General features: G+C 31.6%; 1 protein-coding gene across 1 annotated transcript in view; it reads right to left on the bottom strand.

The window, feature by feature from the left end:
• The window catches only part of LOC148942843 (intermembrane lipid transfer protein Vps13D-like), a 24,169-nt gene extending 6,584 nt beyond the window's left edge, over positions 1–17,585 (bottom strand). Inside the window, exon 1 of the mRNA XM_089102691.1 lies at positions 17,522–17,585. The gene's annotated coding sequence lies outside the window, so the exon portion shown is untranslated. The remainder of the gene's footprint in view (positions 1–17,521) is intronic.
• Positions 17,586–18,769: the final 1,184 nt, after the last annotated feature.

Raw genomic sequence — 18,769 nt, 5'->3', positions numbered from 1 at the left:
AGCTTGAATTTATGAACATTTTAGGGATCAAGATAAAATGCGTTGACAACATAGATCGGTAGGGTCTCTTGGGTTCAGAAAAGCTCAGGCCGTGGGGCTAGGGCAGACACTATAGAGGCTAATCCGAACGGTCTAAACATTCCAGTATTTATTCGAACAGAAATGTCTAAAATACAAAACGAACAGGTTTTTGAGTATATAAAACACACATGTAACACCTCATTCACTTTTCATTGTAGGCAGAGTAAGGCAGGGCAGGAAGGGATTTTCGTATAAACTTCAGAGAGGGCTCATTTGATTGGAAATTGGAAGTTCTAATCCAGCTCTTAAGAGTCAAAATTGATCGAAGGGCAAATAACCCCCCCACGCCCTTTTTCCCCAACCCTCTCTTTGAACTAATTTTGTTTATACCTGAAAGCCCAATGAGAGTTAGAATGTTTTGGTATTAATACGCACCTATTAGGCATTTGATCTCCTCCCTAACAGGGAAAGAAAAAGAGAGTGTAAGGCAGTGGCGGATCCAGGGGAGGGGCGAGAGGGGCGCCCCCCCCCCTAACGTAGTCTAAAGTAATGTAATTTACTTAATTAAAGCAAGATTGCGGTAATTAAACTTGCTATTTTTTCCATCCATTCATTGTTGTCAATCGCAGTCCACAAGTTATGCAAGCTGTGTATTGTTCATATATAAGGTTTTTATCAAAAAGGTAATCGTATAGACTTTGAAAAAAACTCATTCGATTTAAATTGAAAGTTCTAGATCTGTCTTTTAAAGTCAAGAATAATCGGACAGTAGGCAACCCCCTTCCCCCATACCATGAAAACTTGAAACTTTTTGCAATCAAAAACGAACAAGAATTAATTAAAAAAAAATTCCGAAAAATAAGTTTTTCAAAGAAAAGTAAAGGCCATTTCAAACTGAAGCTCAGGAGATACAAATACCTGTTAAAATTCAAACTCAAAACCACCATAAATTGCTATTAAAGAATAAATTAATCCCAAAACGAACATAAATTAAATAAACAATCATAGCAAAAAAGCATACAACAAGTAATAATATAAATGAATAAGTAGATCTTAAAGAGAGTAATGCTTAGATTGAAAATGAAAGTCAAAAAACGAAAAAAAATAGTTTGCAATTGAAGTATAAATAAAACTTAAAACGAACAGAAATTAAATAAACAATCAATGCAAGCAAACATAAAATATATATTAATGTAAATGAATAAATAAATCTTAAAACAATTGAAACTTAAATTGAATATGCAAATCAAGTTTGAATCGAATAAAAATAACAACAAACAAGAGTTTAGGTATCGCCTCACTGCCCACCCACCCCCCCACTACTAGAAAAAATCCCCCCTGAAAACGTCTGTATACTTCCTAATAACCAATACTATATGTTAACATTGGGTAAAGTTCATAACTTTCAGCCGTCCCCCCGGGGATTTCGAGGGATTAAGTCATTCTACAGGACATATTTATCGTATTTTCAACCATGCTGAACAAAATTGCTATCTCAAAATTTTGATAAGGTGACTTTGGAAAAAAATGAGTGTGGGAGGGGGCCTAGTTGCCCTCCGTTTTTTTAGTCACTTAAAAAGGGCACTAGAACTTTTAATTTCCGCTCCAATGAATCCTCCCACGATATTCTAGGACCACTGGGTCGATACGATCACTTCTGGGGAAAAAACAAAAAAAAAAAACATATAAACACGCATAAGTGATTTTGCTTCTGACAATAAATTCAAAATTCCACATTTTTACAGATAGGAGCTTGAAACCTCTACAGTAGGGTTCGCTGATATGCTGAATATGATGGTTTGATTTTCATTAAGGTTCTATAACTTTTAGGCGGTCTTTCCCTCTTTTTTGGAAAATCAGCCAAATTTTCTCAGGCGCATAACTTTTGATGGGTAGGCCTAAACTTGATGAAAGTTATATATTTGAATTCAGCATTAAAATCTGATTCTTTTGATGTATCTATTGGTATCAAAAACCCGTTTTCTAGTGTTTCGGTTACCATTGAGTCGGGTCACTCCTTACTTACAGTTCGTTACCAAGAACTGTTTGAAAACTTAAAGCCTTCTGCGTCATTGGCGCTTCACCGAAAACAAATTAATCGTATATTACAAATTTATTCTTTTCCAGTTCTCACAGAATTGAAAATGAAAATAAAAATTACAGTGAAAAAAAGAAAATCTTAAACTGATGGATCTTTCAACAATTAATATCATTACATATCTAATATTTAATTTGTTTTTGTTTATACTTTCCAAGACTGTTCAAGACTCATATAGTTTTCAATCAGGCGCCAATGACGCAGTAGGTTTTAGGCTTCTGCAGTGAGGCAATACCCAAACTCTTGTTTGTAGTTATTTTTATTCGACTCAAACTTGATTTCTATATTCAATTTAAGTTTCACTTGTTTTAAGATTTTTTTTATTCATTTACATTAATATGTATTGTATGTTTTTCGCATTGATTGTTTATTTAATTTCTGTTCGTTTTAGTTTCATTTATACTTTTAAGCAAACTATTTTTTTCGTTTTAAGCTTGATTTTCATATTCAATCTAAGCATTACTCGCTATAAGATTTATTTATTCATGTATATTATTACTTGTTGTATGTTTTTGCTATGATTGTTTATTTAATTTCTGTTCGTTTTGGGTTTCATTTATTCTTTAATAGTAATTTCTGGTCGTTTTGAGTTTGAATTTTAACAGGTATTTTTATCTGCTGAGCTTAAGTTTAAAATGGCCTTTACTTTTCTTTGAAAAACTTATTTTTCGGAAAGTTTTTTTTAATCAATAATAAAGAAAAGACGCCTTAAGTGGTTTGATCATGTAATACGAGTATACGACGCCCACAGGAACCCTAATACGCAATGTCCTTACTACAGTGCCTTCTTCCTCCTGGAAAAAAAATGGGAGCCCACATCAAATAGTAGCAAAACATCGTGAGAAGTATGTCTAACCACAAGGCGGGGCAAATTTTTGAGAATTTCAAACAAAGAGCGCGATACCTCTCAAAAACTTCGTCAATTTGAAATTTAAGATAGACCATTGATATTGCCGTTTCTGAAAACGCTGAATTGATAACTTACAGTTCCCTACCCTATACAACTATTCTCTCAGTCCATTTTTTCAAGATGAACTGCTTCTCTTCCGTATCCATTTGGTGTATTATCTAATATCCAAAATATTCAACTTGTGACAGCGGACTTGATAAAGCCACGCCCAACAAAAACAGTGACCAAGGTTCGATCCCCCTTGTCACAAGTAATGCACTTTCTTTCGTTATTATTTATGATAATTGTTTAGATAATTTCGAAGACCACACTGGCTTTCCTTGATTTTTTTAACGAAAATATCAAAAATATGGTATATTAAAAATTTAGACAACATCAGTACAAAAAAAAAACTTTACAAAACTTGAAAAGTCAGGCAAAAAAAAAAAAAAAAAATTCTGTATTTTTGTAGATAGGAGCTTGAAACCTCTACAGAAAGGTTTCCTAGTATGCGGAATATAGTGACATGATTTTCATTCAGATCACCCCGACTTTTTGGGGGTGCTTCCACCTTTTCAAAAATCGGACAAATTTTCTCTGGCTCCATACACGCTTTTGATCGGTAACATTAAACATAACGAGCTTTATATATTTGGAGTCAGCTTAAAAAGCCAAGACTTTAATTAATGAGTTGTTATAAAGATTTGGTTTTTGGAGTTTCAGTTACCATTGGGCCGAGTCACTCTTTACTAACGGTTCGTTCCCATTAACTGTTTGATATAAAACAAAACTTTTTTGTTGAATAAACGAAACCGATAAAGCGAGAATGCAGTAAAATATATATCGTCTCAGTGCTTATGATTTAAAAAAGAAAAATATTTCTGTTTCAATTATTACATATTCATTAATAGTTCCTATATAGTACTTCCAATTTTGTACGTAATTGCGTCGATTGCTGTATTTTCAATCTACGAATCTGCGTTTTATTGTTTAGTAGATGCCATTATTCCAAAGCCACCCTAAACTTTACTTTTATGTGTTAATTAGTTCTTAAATACACTAATGGTAACACAGAAAAAAAAAATTATTCAATTTTATTAACGTTAATTTTCGGAGATAAATCGGAGAACCAATTTTCTCTACGGTAAAATCAGAAAATCCCAGAAAAACTCAGGTACAGGGGAACCGCCGATCCCAGCAATTTCAAAGACCCTATTTCATTCGAGCCTACGAACTAATTGGCTATAAGTTGTTTCCTATCATTTATCAATTAATACATAATTACAATAAAAAAAAGTTTAAAGCACAGTCTTCTTGGCTAATATACCCGTCAAATACACACGCAATCAATACAATTTGAAAAAAAAACTAAATAATAAAAGGTCAAATTTAAAATTTATAATCGTCAAAATAATGTTGAACCAGCCATTTGATTCAGGAACTAAAATAGAACTATTAAAAAAGAATATATATATATATAAGTTAGGGGAGGAACTGACCTACGACTATAATTCCTAAGAGCTGCACACATTCCAGTGTCCAGATCTAGCACTCCAATAGTTGGTTTTGTAACTGTACCAACGATGCCACGTCCAAGGCCAGTAATAGCTCCCTAAATTAAAGAATTGATATATAAGAAATGGATAAGGATTTGAAATAGATATTCAATGCACAACTCTGTGATAAATGTCTGCTGAAAATAAAAAGCTACTCATTTTATGATCAAGTTTTTTTGAAGGTAGCATTCAAAATATTCAAACAAAACATACGGACTACTGAGGAGAAGAAAAAAACAAGAACAGAAAGATCTATTCAATAAAGTTTATAGAGCACACATGTTTATATTAATTCCCACGTATCTGGATTGTTTTGATTAACTGCTAAAAAATTACAGCAAAAATTGGAAAGTAGCTTGCAGGAAGAGTCGAGGAGATCATCAAGATTTTTCTTGAATCAATGAGCAATGCAGTCCATTTGAAAATATTTTACCAAATTTAAGCGAAAAAATTGCAAAGAACCAAATCAGGTTGATTAAATTACATAAACAAGTAGATAATATAGAAAGTCAAAATTCAAAATCAGAATAAAACTTAATGAAAACGATGAGGCAAATTTTTTCGCTAATTTGCGTTTAAAAACGATTAAAAACCGTGAAGAGTAAATAATTTCTTAGACCACGCTGCTTTTCCATTTACAAGAGAGAGTTTAAGAAAGAACCAAGTTTAATGTAAGCAAAGCAGTAAAAAACGTACTAAAACGTGTTAAAAACAAAAGCAACAACAAAACATTAATTAATAAAAAAAAATTCGAAATATTTCCACTCCACATCCGGTGGCCTTTATCAACAGAAAAAAAGGAAAATAAAATTAGTTAATCATCAAAAAGATTCTAGATTCAAAAATAATAAAATTGAATTGATCTTTTGCCATCCATAGGCTATGCGTAAATAAGTTCTTAGACCACACTGTTTCTCCATTTACAAGAGAGAAATGAAAGAAAGACCAATTTTAATTTAAACAAAGCTATGAAAGGCGTAAAAAAACGTATTAAAGATCAAAAAACATCTAAAAATCTAAAAACAGATGATTCTCTAATGATAACAAAAGCTGATAAGAGCAATACTGTAGTTATTCTAGAAAGAAACGAATATGATAGAAAAATAGAAACAATTCTAAAGGATAGTTCAACTTACAAAAAGTTTAATACAGACCCAACTGAATCGTATGTAACAAAATTAAGAAAGGATTTAGCGGACCTTAGACTATTGGAAATATCACACCTCAGATGTACTATAAATTCTTTCCTAAGGGATCAGTCTGCCCAAGAATATATGGTGTGCCAAAAACACGTAAAATAGGTATAGGTATTCCTCTAAGATCTATAGTATCGACCACTTGCTCGCCAACAGAAAACATATAAAAAAATGGGTAGCAAAGACACTTAAATCTTTATTATATCTCCAAAATTCTTACATAAAAACTCAGAGTGTTTGAAAAATAAGCTTATAGATGTTGAAATATAAAATGGATTTAGGTTGTTTAGTTTTGATATAAAATCATTGTATGTATATATTTTTTTTGATAAATATTTTAGTATTTCATCCAAAAAACTCTATTAAATTTAGTTACAATAGCTAGTAAGTATATGAACTATTTTAAGTTTAATGATAATTTTTTTCATAAAATTAGGGGTGTACCAACGGGTGGACCAGTAAGTCCGCTGTTATCAAACATATATGTTGAGAATGTAGAAACTTTAGATTTAGAAATATATTTCTTAAAACCTAAATTTTGGGGAAGATACATGGATGATATTTTAGTTATTTGGAACTATGGGGAATCAGAAATTAGAGGTTTTCAAAAATGTTTAATTTTTTAGGAGGGGAATTAATCTTTACAATTGAAAAAGAAACTGAGAATAAGTTACCGTTTTTGGATATCTTGATTTTTAGAAATAATAATGAATTGTCATTTTCAATTTACCGTAAACTGACCAACAATAGCCCTTAATTGTCTTTCATGTCAAATCACCCAATCCAAGTAAAAAGGGGAGTAGTTATTACTTTAGAATATTAAAATTAGCATCACGAGAATACATAAGTAATGAACTAATTTTCATTAAGGATATTTTAATAGATAATGCGTACCCTGAAAAGATTATTTCTCAAATAATTGAAAAACGGAAAAAAAGTTAAAGGAACAAAAATACTAGAAGATGATGGGTCGAATCAACAAACAAATTATATAACTTTGCCGTATGTCCAAGAGTTGTCACAGAAATTAAGAATAAAACTAAGCAAGCAAAATTTAAAAATAGCATTTAAATTTCGACAACTTTTGGCTCGCTACTAAAGAAGAGAACAGATAGGGTTCCAAAAAACATAGAACGGTGAGTATACAAAAGACCTTTTACCACAACTCATGCGGTAAATCCAAAATTTACAACACATCTTGTGGTAAATTTTATGGAGTACGGACACAACAAACATGAGATACTATACTACAGAAACACGACAATGCTCTTGACTGTTCAATAAAATATAATACAACCCCATACCCGCGTGAATCAGCTATTGCAGAACATTAATTTGACTTTTCTCATCATAATATATTATTTGAAAAAACTAAAGTTATAGCACATCTATAGGTCTCTTACAAAGCTTTAGAGGAATTATTGAAATTAGGACAATCATCTATGGGGGGATTAATAGAGTATTAACATAAACGAAGGGGAATTGAAAATTATTTAAATTAATAATAGTTTAATTAAGGGGACGGTAAAAATTTCTAACAGTGGGGGTAATTTAAATTATAGTCCTCAAACAGCTGACAACCACATAAGCGATAGTCAAGATAAGGTAAAAGCTGGCAGGAGTCAACAAACAGCAGCTAAAATTGCAAATGAAAAAATTCACTCAGTTTATAATACATGAGTTTTGTCGACCGGTTTGCCATATCTAAACAGTTCAAGGATTTTAACCCATAAATTTAATCAAGGGTGGTGACCTGGGTTTTGTTTTTGTTCAAATAAAAATAGTATCTTATTTTTGATAGATCCTATTTGCCAATCTGAACCAAAAATATCTAAAGATTTTGGTGTCTTATCTGTGATTACAGTTGTTGCCGTACTTTGAAAGTTTTATTAAGATGTGAGTTTTCTTTTGATAGTCCTCAAACAGCTGACAACCACGTAAGCGATAGTCGAGATAAGGTAAAAGCTGTCTTGTGTTTTGTTCATTTTCCTCTTTTGTTTGTGTTGTTCTTTGTCTTTTTCTTTAGATGATTAAATAATCTTTTTTACTTTTTTTTTTTTTTTCCGGTGATAAAATCTCACGGATGTGGAGTCAAAATATTCTGAGTTTTTTATTAATTAAGGTTTTGTGGTTGCTTTTGTTTTTAGTACGTTTTAATACGCCTGTCACTGCTTTGTTTAAATCAACCCGTTCTCGTCTCTCTTGTAGAAGGAGTTGAGCAGTTTATCCGAAACAATGAAATTACTTTGGGACATTTAGGATATCAGATTCTTTTTTCGGCAAATTGCGTTTACAAAGGCATTCCAGGTTTCTAATAGCCGTCCAATGGGTGCTTCAAAGCTGAGCCTTCTCGTAGAAACCACCGATAGCAACTGTTTCACTTTATTTTTAGCAAATTTCTGGTATTCATGAAACTCTCCAATCCTCTTTGGACTATGGGTAATGTAGTGTATTCTTCATGCACAAAATTCTAACCAGTCTGGCAAGGTTTTAGATGCTGCTGAAGCAGCAGCTTAAAAGACTTGTAAAAGAAGCTTAAAAGACACTTTTTACTATCTAATAACAGACAGATAATTTCTGCAGATTGGTTTATACATGGAAAAAATTAGATAATATAAAAGCCTTTTCACTCCGACCTATCATCTTTTTCAATTCAATTCAAAATGGTTGTTTCAAAATGGCCATGGCTGTCATTTGTGATTAATGTGATGAAGCTTTAGATTTATGATACATAGATGTCGTCTCAAAATCACTAAAATAATTTAAAAATCTGAGCTCTACAAAATTCTACTTTTAGCAGAATATTAGGTCATAATAGGAGCCTTTAGCACAAAAACCTGTCACTTTCTACCATTCAGTGGCAAAAACCTGTGAACCTGTGACTATAAAAAAAACCTGTGAAGTTTCACAGGAAACCTGTGACTGTGGCAACACAGGTCTATGTCAACAGGCTCAAAACACTTGTTGGTGACCTTGTACTTGACACAATTGGTCGTATTGGTAGGTTAGGCTTATGAATTTTGGGAAGTCCATATAATTTAGGGCACAAGGAACTGCGTGGCAGGCATTTGTAATAGAGTTGAGGTGTAATTTTTCCTTCATCCTTTAAGCACTTCAATTCGTTCTTAAACTTATTTTCTTCCTTTCAAGGAAGAAAAGTTTGAACGAAGCTTACATTTCAAGGCTTTAAATCACATTGTTGGTGACCTTGTACTTGACACAATTGGTCGTAATGGTAGGTTAGGCTTATGAATTTTGGGAAGTCCATATAATTTAGGGCACAAGGAACTGCGTGGCAGGCATTTGTAATAGAGTTGAGGTGTAATTTTTCCTTCATTTCAAGCTTACATTTCAAGGCTTTAAATCACATTTTTGGTGACCTTGTACTTGACACAATTGGTCGTAATGGTAGGTTAGGCTTATGAATTTTGGGAAGTCCATATAATCTAGGGCACAAAGAACTGCGTGGCAGGCATTTGTAATAGAGTTGAGGTGTAATTTTTCCTTCATCCTTTAAGCACTTCAATTCTTTCTTAAACTTATTTTCTTCCTTTCAAGGAAGAAAAGTTTGAACAAAGCTTACATTTCAAGGCTTTAAATCACATTATTAAGGATAAAAGTCGAAAAAGAGCTTTAATAGTGAGAGATAAACTTTCCCTGGAAAATTTTATATCAAAAAAGGTTTTTGTAAGTGACTTTTGTTTTTTTCAAGAAACAGGAAAAAATCACTTCAATCATGACTTTCGCCTTTCCAGAGAAAGATTGCTAAAAATGTTTTCGAAATTATTATCAACAAATAATGCGGTAATACCTTCGTCAATTCTAGGAAAAGGTGTGTTTAATTTTTCATCAAGAACTTTAACGATACAAGAACAATCAGTGCTTGAAAAGCGTCCGAAATTTTGTTTTAAACCGGATAAAGTCCCTGTGGAAGACATTATCTCTTCAATAGAAACATATTTGCATGAAAACGCAAATCTAATAAAAGATGTTAGCTTTGTAAGAGCTTCTACCGTAAAAACCCTGTCTAATTTTGTATTGAAACCGAAATTTCCTAATACGACCATCAAAGACATAAGAATTCTTAAAAACTTGAAAAAGGATTATTCAATTACCATTACAAAAGCAGATAAGAGTAACGCTTTAGTTGTGATGAATACTGACGACTACAAATCAAAATTAAGAGGTTTACTAAAGGATGAATAAACATACAAAAAGCTATCGTATAATCCGTCAGAATCTTTTACAAATAATTTTAAGAAAAAATTGAAGTGCTTAACAGATGAAGGAAAAATTACACCTCAACTCTATTACAAATGCCTGCCACGCAGTTCTTTGTGCCCTAAATTATATGGACTTCCCAAAATTCATAAGCCTAACCTACCATTACGACCAATTGTGTCAAGTACAAGGTCACCAACAAGTGTTTTGAGTAAATGGTTAGTGTCAATCTGTAAACCACTTTTGTCTACACAAATTTCGTTTATTAAGAATTCTTCGAATTTGGTTGAAAAACTGAAAACATTAGAAAATTATCCGAGTTCTTTGCTTTCAAGTTTCAACATTGAATCAATTTACACGAAAATTGATGTAAAAGCAGCTAAAAGTCTTCTAGAAGGAAAGCTGTTCATAAATTTAGATTTGATTAGCGGCAAAACCGATTTAGATTTTTCTGTAATTATGTATTTAGTAAGGCTGTGCAATAAGTTCTCTTATTTTTTTCAATTCAGAGGGGAGTATTTCGAACAAATAAATGGTTTACCTATGGGGGCCTCTTTATCCCCTATATTAGCTAATATTTTTGCGGAGAATATTGAAACAATTGCGTTAGATTCATATATTTAAAACATATTTTCTGGGGCCGGCATATGGATGACATAACTTCAGTATGGAATTATGGGGAGGAGGAATTAAAAGTATTTTTGGAACATCTTAATTGTTTGGGAGGTGATTTTAAGTTGACTCTTGAATCGCAAAATAATGGGAAACTTACTTTTCTTGAAGTTCTTCTTTTGAAAAATGAAAATAGTCTGGATATAAAAATGCGTAGATAACTAACAAATAGCAGAAGATTCTTACCTTATAGTTCCGGTCGCGCTCACCAAGTAAAAATTGGTTTGATCCTTTCTCTAACTGACTGGACCATTAGTATTTGCTCTCCAAAATTTTTTGAGGAGGAGTTTTCTTTTCTAAGGAAAATACTAATAAGCAACATGTATCCATAATGATTAATTAACCAGACTTTTTCAAAAAGACGAAAAACGTTTCTAGAGATTTCTAAGGTAGTCTTGGAGACAACTCGGGAGAACGATGTTTTTTGTTCCTTACCATATGTACCCGGGCTAAGTGAAAAACTTAAAAGAATTTTACAAAGCAATGGTCGAAGGGTAGCTTCAAATAGTAATAATACTTTGGGCAGTTATTTAAATTCTGGGAAGGATCAACTTTTATTTGGGCAGCAAAATGGGGTTTATCAGATCCCTTGTACTTGCGGAAGCTCATATGTGGGACGTACTAACCAGAGTTTTGAAATGAGATTATCACAACACAAAGATTCTATTTCTTCAGCTTTAAAGCATTATTATAATTATGAAAATTTCACTTTAGCCCTTTCAGAACACATCTATAATTTTCAAAACCATTTTATTCTGTTCGAGAATATCTCTTTGATTTCTAGGGATCGGGGTTTAAAGCAAAATTTTCGTGAAACTTTGGAAATAAAAAAAATTTTATTCAGGAATATTGCTTTGAATCGGGGTACAGGGGAATATGTGCTAAACTAGATCTATTATAATTTATCATAATCTAAAAGAGTAAAATTCAATTCAACCAATGTAGTTGACCTTTGTCCAAATGCTGTATCATTGAACGCTAATGAATTAAATCCAAGAAGGTCAAAGAAACTACCTTCCACCTTAGCTTTAAAAAGAATTAGAGATTCAAATAATATGTATTGTTATTTGATTTAGTGTATAAACTTTAATTTTAAATTATTTTATTTTAGTTTTAATACTTATTACGGTCACTATACATGTGACCAAAATATCTAGTATATTTATGAATTTCTATAACTGATAACATCATCACTGTCTATTAAAGGGATTTTATCCCTATTTAAACTTTTATTTATCGTTATGGAAAGGCAGTGTGGTCTCCGAAATTATCTAAGCACCTACACAGTCAGTAGAACAGCCGCTCAATCCACGAAGTCTTCTCTTCCTCTCTTCTTCGGAACGAGAATCCATTGTTACCACCCCTAAAGTATTTGAAAGTTTTCCTAAAAAAATAGATAATGAGAAGCTATCGCAAAATTTGAACTTATATTCAGTCAATTATTATATCTTGTTATATTATCATTGTTGATCATGTCACACGTTTTACGAAGCACAGGTCACAAAACTTGCCTTTTTACTATCGTCCAAAGGAAGGGGAGGCATGGCTAAATGAAAAGCCGGAGTTCTACAAGTGGGGTAGAAGATCACCAAACTGTTTATTAAGAACGTGCAAAATAACAAATATGTGTTGCTATGTCTAAAAAATACCGCTTGAAAGAAATGTCATTCTTTTTCTGTTATTCCTAAAAGTGTCATAGTTGTTTTTTTTTTTTTTTTTTTTTGCCATTTGACAAAATATCAAGGTTAATGTAGCGGCTTTTTTGTTTCTTTGACTGGACAAATTGCCATTGTTTTTATCAGTTGCTGTCCTGTATGTCATATTTTTATTGTCAGCATCATTGTTTGTATTTTCAATTAAAAACTTGTCATCTCTATATCTATTGTGGGGCCCACTCCCAACGCGCACCAAGGAAGATTTCGTTCCACCTTAAATTATTCTCACCAAGGACAAAATTTTTAGGCATCTGAGAGAAAATTCCATTCGTGGAAGATTGCATCAACGGAAGATTACAGCCATGGAGAATTTCCAGATGGAAGAATGCATACAACAGACTAAACTGCTACATAACCAAACTGGTACTTTTTTAATGATACACAAATATCATCAGACGTTGCCCGATAACAAAAAAAAAAAAAAACTTTTTTAGCGCCTAAAAATTTGTTTTTGAAACAAAAATAAAACATTTTTTTTATCAAATTATTTTTCAATTTAATTTTTGTAAATTAAAAACGTAAATTTTTTGTAAAATTAAAATCAATCAATGGCAAAAAAATACCAAATAAATAAAAGTTCAGATAGGAATAAAATCCTTTTAATTGACAGTGATTTTCATAAAAAGTGATAAAATTTCACAAAAAATACTAGATATTTCGGTCACATATACAGTGACCGTCATCAGTAGTAAAACAGAACTGAAACAATTAAAAATAATAGTTTATATACGAAATAAAATAAAACAACATATTGTTTAATAATCTAATGCTTTTCAAAGCAGAAGCGGTAGCTAGTCTCTTTGACATTCTTGGAACCGGTTCATTAGTGTTGAATGAACTAACAGAGGTTAACTACATTGGGTGAGGAACTTTACTCTATCAGATTCAATAAAATATCGTAGATAGAATTCAAAACAAGTTCACCTGTGTCACGATTTAAAACTATATTCTTGAACAAAATTTTCTTAATTTCAAGAGTTTTACGGACATTTTGCTTTAAACCCCGGTCCCTAGAAATCAAAGAGACATTATCGAACAAAATACAATGGTTTGGAAGAATAAAAGTATGTTCTGAAAGGGCTGAAGTGAAATCTTCAGACTTAGAACCTTGCTTTAAAGCCGATAAAATAGAGTCTTTATGCTGTAATAATCTCATTTCCAAATTCTGGTTAGTACGTCCTACATAAGAGCTTCTGCAAGTACATGGGATCTGACAGACTCACTTTGAAAAACTACCTAAAGTATTAATACTCTTTAAAGCTAGCTTTAGACCACTACTCTGTAAAATTCTTTTAAGTTTTTCACTTAGCCCGGTTACATATGGTAAGGAATAAAAAATATCCTCCCAAGTTGTCTACAAGACTCCCTTAGAAATCTCTAAAAGCTTTTTCCTTCTTTTTGAAAAAGCCTGGTTAATTAACCACTCTGGATACATGTTACTTATTAGTACTTTTCTTAGAAAAGACAACTCCTCTTCAAAAAATTTTGGAGAGCAAATACTAAAGATCCGATCAGTTAGAGAAATGATCAAACCAATTTTTACTTGGCGAGCGTGACCGGAGCTATATGACAAAAATCTATTGTTATTTGTCGATTTTCTGTAAATATAAAATCCAGACTATTTTCATTTTTCAAAGAAAAACATCAAGAAAAGGGAGTATCCCATTCTCTTCTAATTCAACAGTAAACTTTAAATCACCCCCCCCCCCAACAAATAAGATGTTCCAAAAATCCTTCAATTATTCCTCCCCATAATCCCCTACTGAAATTATGTTATCCATATACCGCACCAAAAAATAAGTCTTAAAAAATATAAATCTAACGCAATTGTTTCACAATTTTCCAAAAAAATATTAACTAATAATGGAGATAAAGGGGACCCCATCGGTAAAAAATATACTTGTTCAAAAATTCTCATCTGAATTGAAAAAAAAATAAGAGAACTTATTACAAAACCTTACTAAATTCATAATAACAGAAACGTAAAAATTTGTTTTTCCGCTACTCAAGGCCTAATTTCTTAAAAGCTTTCTTTCTAGATGAGTTTCAGCTGCTTCTACATCAAAATTTGTGTACATTGATACAATTTCGAAGCTTGAAAGCAAAGAACTCGAAGAAATTTCTACTTTTTTCAGTTTTTCAACCAAATTCGAAGAATTCTAAATGTACGAAATTTGTGTAGACAAAAGTAGTATACAGACTGACACTAACCACTTGCTCAAAACATTTGTTGGTGACCTTGTACTTGACACAATTGGTCGTATTGGTAGGTTTTAGGCTTATGGATTTTGGGAAGTCCATATAACTTAGGGCACAAGGAACTGCGTGGCAGGCATTTGTAATAAAGTTGAGGCGTAATTTTTCCTTCGTCCTTCAAACACTTTAATTCGTTCTTAAACTTATTTGTAAAACAATCTGTCGGATTATACGATAGCTTTTTGTATGTTTTTTCGTCATTTAATAAAATCCTAAATTTTGATTCATAGTCCTCAGTATTCATCACAACTGAACTGCTACTCTTATCTGCTTTTGTAATGGTAATTGAACCATCCCTTTTCAATTTTTTTTGAATTCTTATGTCTTTGATGGTCGTACTAGGAAATCCCGGTTTTAATACAAAATTAGAAAGGGTTTTCACGGTAGAAGCTCTAACCAAGCTAACATTTTTTATTAGGCTAGCGTTTTATCCAGAGATGTTCTATTGAAGAAATGACTTGTGAAATTGTATCACTGTTTGGGAAAATGACTGTCTATTAAAAGGATTTTATCCCTATTTGAACTTTTGTTTATCGTCATGGAAAGGCAGTGTGGTCTCCGATATTATCTACAAAAACAACAAAGAAATCATAGCACTTTTCTGATGACAGAAAAAGATTGTGTCACTTTTTGCGATGACCGTATAATTGACAAAAATGGTAAATGATCTTGTCACACATTATTACTAAACAGTCACAGTAAAATCGTGGTTTAGAAATATTGTTGAGATTTTAGCACATGTTAATTTGCAAATTTTGAAATTTTAAACATCTTAACTTTGTGATAAATAATGGCATTTTTGACAACATTTGTTTATTTCATTACAGGTGGGAAACTTTGATTTTAAATCGACGGGTGAAGGTATACTTTTTGGCACTTTCAATTTACCCAATTTTATGGTGACGTATTCGTATGGCCTAACTATTTAGAGTTTTGTTGACGGTCTTGATATAACCTGCAATACTTGGGACAATAGATTTGAATAAACAAGATAAAACTAAAAGCCGACACCAAATTTTCAAAATATCTTAGAAAAACCGTTTAATTTCTTTCAGTTTGGGTCTAATATAGAGATACTCAGTTTTGATGAGACTTAAATCGTCAGGAAGTGTGAATTTCGTTTTTTCTATTAATCGGAGCAGAATTTCTTCATCTGCAACAAGTTTCGAAACACTGTAAGAGAAGCTTTCTTTTCCAACGCGAATTATTAGGGTATATTAAAACTATATAGAATTTAGTACGTTCTTAGTGAATATTTGTCACTGATTTCAACATAACTGTAATTGACATCTTTCAGTCTTCATATTTTAGATCATCTAAAATAAATTAATTTCTAAAAAAATGTCTATATAGCTATTTCTTTTAACCCTACAATAAAAATTGAAAGGTTCTCATATGGGTAGCGTTTTATCACCTTTCTCTCTTACAATATTTCTCTCTCAACTAATTCGACTCGGCCCAAAAAAGGGCCAAAAGGGATCGATCAAACAAAGAAAAGACAGTGTTGTAATGTTTCAATTCCTCCTTTTCTGATTTTCGTTTCGAAAAGCCAAGCTCTTCCATCACATTACTCTATTAGCCCATGATAGTAGGTTTCGCAGCGAAAAATAGAGGAGGTTAGCCGTATGAAACGACAGGCCATTTTTACGGTTTTAAGTTTAGCATACTATTTAGGGTTTTTGTATCCATTGAATCAATTGTAAGTCCATGAAACGATTAGACTTCCCTATTTGATTTACCCTCGTCTCTAAGGCTTTATTTTACGCGCAATCTCTAGTGTAGTGATTTTGATTTCAAAACGGAATATTCACATAAACCATGCCACATGACGACTTGAAAAAGGTTACATTGTTAAGCTAATCCAAATTCTTTGGTATATAAAACTATAAAAGCTTAAAATTTGTATTTTTTTTAGATTTTTATTATTTATTTAAACAGAAAACCGTTTGCAGAGAATTGATTATGAAAAGGGAGAATCATATTTTCGATACTACAACAAGAACATATATTCGTGATCAGGCATTAGCTAAAAATTCTATAAAAATGAATCTTACAAATAAATAAAATTTAAACAGAAAATTTTGTTGAAGAACTGTTTATTGAAATAGTAATTTTTGTTTTAAAATAAAAACAAAAATTAGTGACTTAAATTAAAAAAAAAGTCAAATAAAAGAAATAGGGGATCAAATATTCAGCAACACAAAAATATTAAAAGCTACTTTTGAAAACAAAAAATCTTCAAAACATAAAAAAGTAAAGAATAATATATAAACAGAAAATTTTGTTGAAGAACTGTTTATTGGAATAGTAACTGTTGTTTTAAAATAAAAACAAAAATTAGTGACTTAAATTAAACAAAAAACAAGTCAAGGAAAATAAAAAGGGATCAAATGTTCAAAAAGAAAATTTTTTCAGAGATCAATTATTTACTCGTTTACAGTAGTGACTTTTATCATAAACGACCAATGTTGAGACTAGAGCAACACGAAAATATTAAAAGCTACTTTTGAAAACAAAATATCTTCAAATACATAAAAAAGTAAAGAATAAATTATTTTTCACGCTATCCAAATTAATTAAAAATTTTTAAGCCTAAACGGGAAAAGGCGAGACAATCATGACAATTTTTTTTGCTATTAACGGGACAATTTTTATGCCATGATCCCCCCCCCCCTCCAATCCCACGCTGTCAATTTTGGTCTTGAAAATTTACATTTTCTTGGGAAGCAGGAAAAATTTTCGACAAGTCCGGGGAGAAATTTCCACGGAGAGGAAGTATTCCGAAGAGGAGGGATTTCTTCAGGAGGCGGGAGAGGGAATAACCCGGACTCCCATGGATAAAAAAAATGCATACAGTTTTCAATAATATGTATTAAACAAATAATAAAGGCTTTAACCTGCTGCATCGTGGTCACAGCCTTTCTGTCGAAATATCAAATAAAAACCAGATTTTTTTATGATACAGTATTTCTATAAAATTTTAAACTGAAAAAAAAAACGCGAAATAAAGGATATGAAGATACAGCTTCGTAAAGCAAAAAGAAAAGGAGATAAAACTAGATGAAATACATATAATAAAAATAAGAGAATGAATAGAATATTAGGATTTTTTTTAATTTAATGAAAACAGAAAAACTTATATGAAACTAAAAAATAAAGAAGAAAAGTTGCCCATTAGGAAATTGAAAACATACCCTCGATCACGAAGAAAACTACCTACCAATAAATTATAAATAATAAACAAAAAGATAAATATGCAATAAATAATACTATAAATAAATAATTCAAACTAATCTAAATAAATTCTCCTTTAAAATTAGTTACAATAGAGCTTGAATAAACTATGAAATAATCAAGGTAATGAATAATATCAAGGTAGGGATATTATTATTAATATTTATTACCTTGAGTATGAATGACACTAAATTTACGCGCATCGAGTTTAATCAAGAAAAATGTAACGGTCAAGAAAAATGTAAATGTATTAAAGAACTTCTTAGGCTCCAAGCCTAGGAGTCTATTCAGGCAATAATTTTTACAGACATTACGAATTTTGTAAGGGATGGATCACGCATTTTCCAGATTCACTCGTTTTCTATTTTTTGTACAATCCGTCACATTCACTCTTCAATTAATATCACAACGTCATTGACAACCCATGGTGTAAACTAAGGCTTTATTGTAATGCATTTTTCGGGAAAGAAGTCACACCCAATTTTAAACGTTGGTTCGAGAAAACTTCAATCTTTATTTCTGATTCTATCATATATAAGATAGATGACAAAGTAGAAGACTGAAGCTTGGCTTTAGATTATGTTTCCTTTTTCTATGATAAGTGTCAAAATATAGCATATTTTAATGTTCATTGAGCTGCATCTGACCTAGGGTTAAGGACAACTTAAGGGTTAAGACTACTTAAGCTTAGAGGGAAGAGATTTTTCATGATTATTTATTTGCTGTTATCTGCTATTATTATTTGCTGTTCTTGAATAACAGTCAACAGATCAACTATCCATGAGTCAATAGATTTTTTGCCTCTAGACGAAACAAGAACAGTTTCTTTTCATTGCAGTAGCAATCGTAGTCAGAGTAGACTTAGTTTTAGTAGTCATAGCATTAGTAATCGTAGTCAGAGTCGACATAGT

The sequence above is a fragment of the Artemia sp. Qi Xiang Cuo genome, chromosome 16 (assembly GCF_049724085.1).
Source record: "Artemia sp. Qi Xiang Cuo chromosome 16, ASM4972408v1, whole genome shotgun sequence".
Classification (NCBI taxonomy): Eukaryota; Metazoa; Arthropoda; class Branchiopoda; order Anostraca; family Artemiidae; genus Artemia; species Artemia sp. Qi Xiang Cuo.
This window is presented reverse-complemented; position numbering and strand designations above follow the sequence as displayed.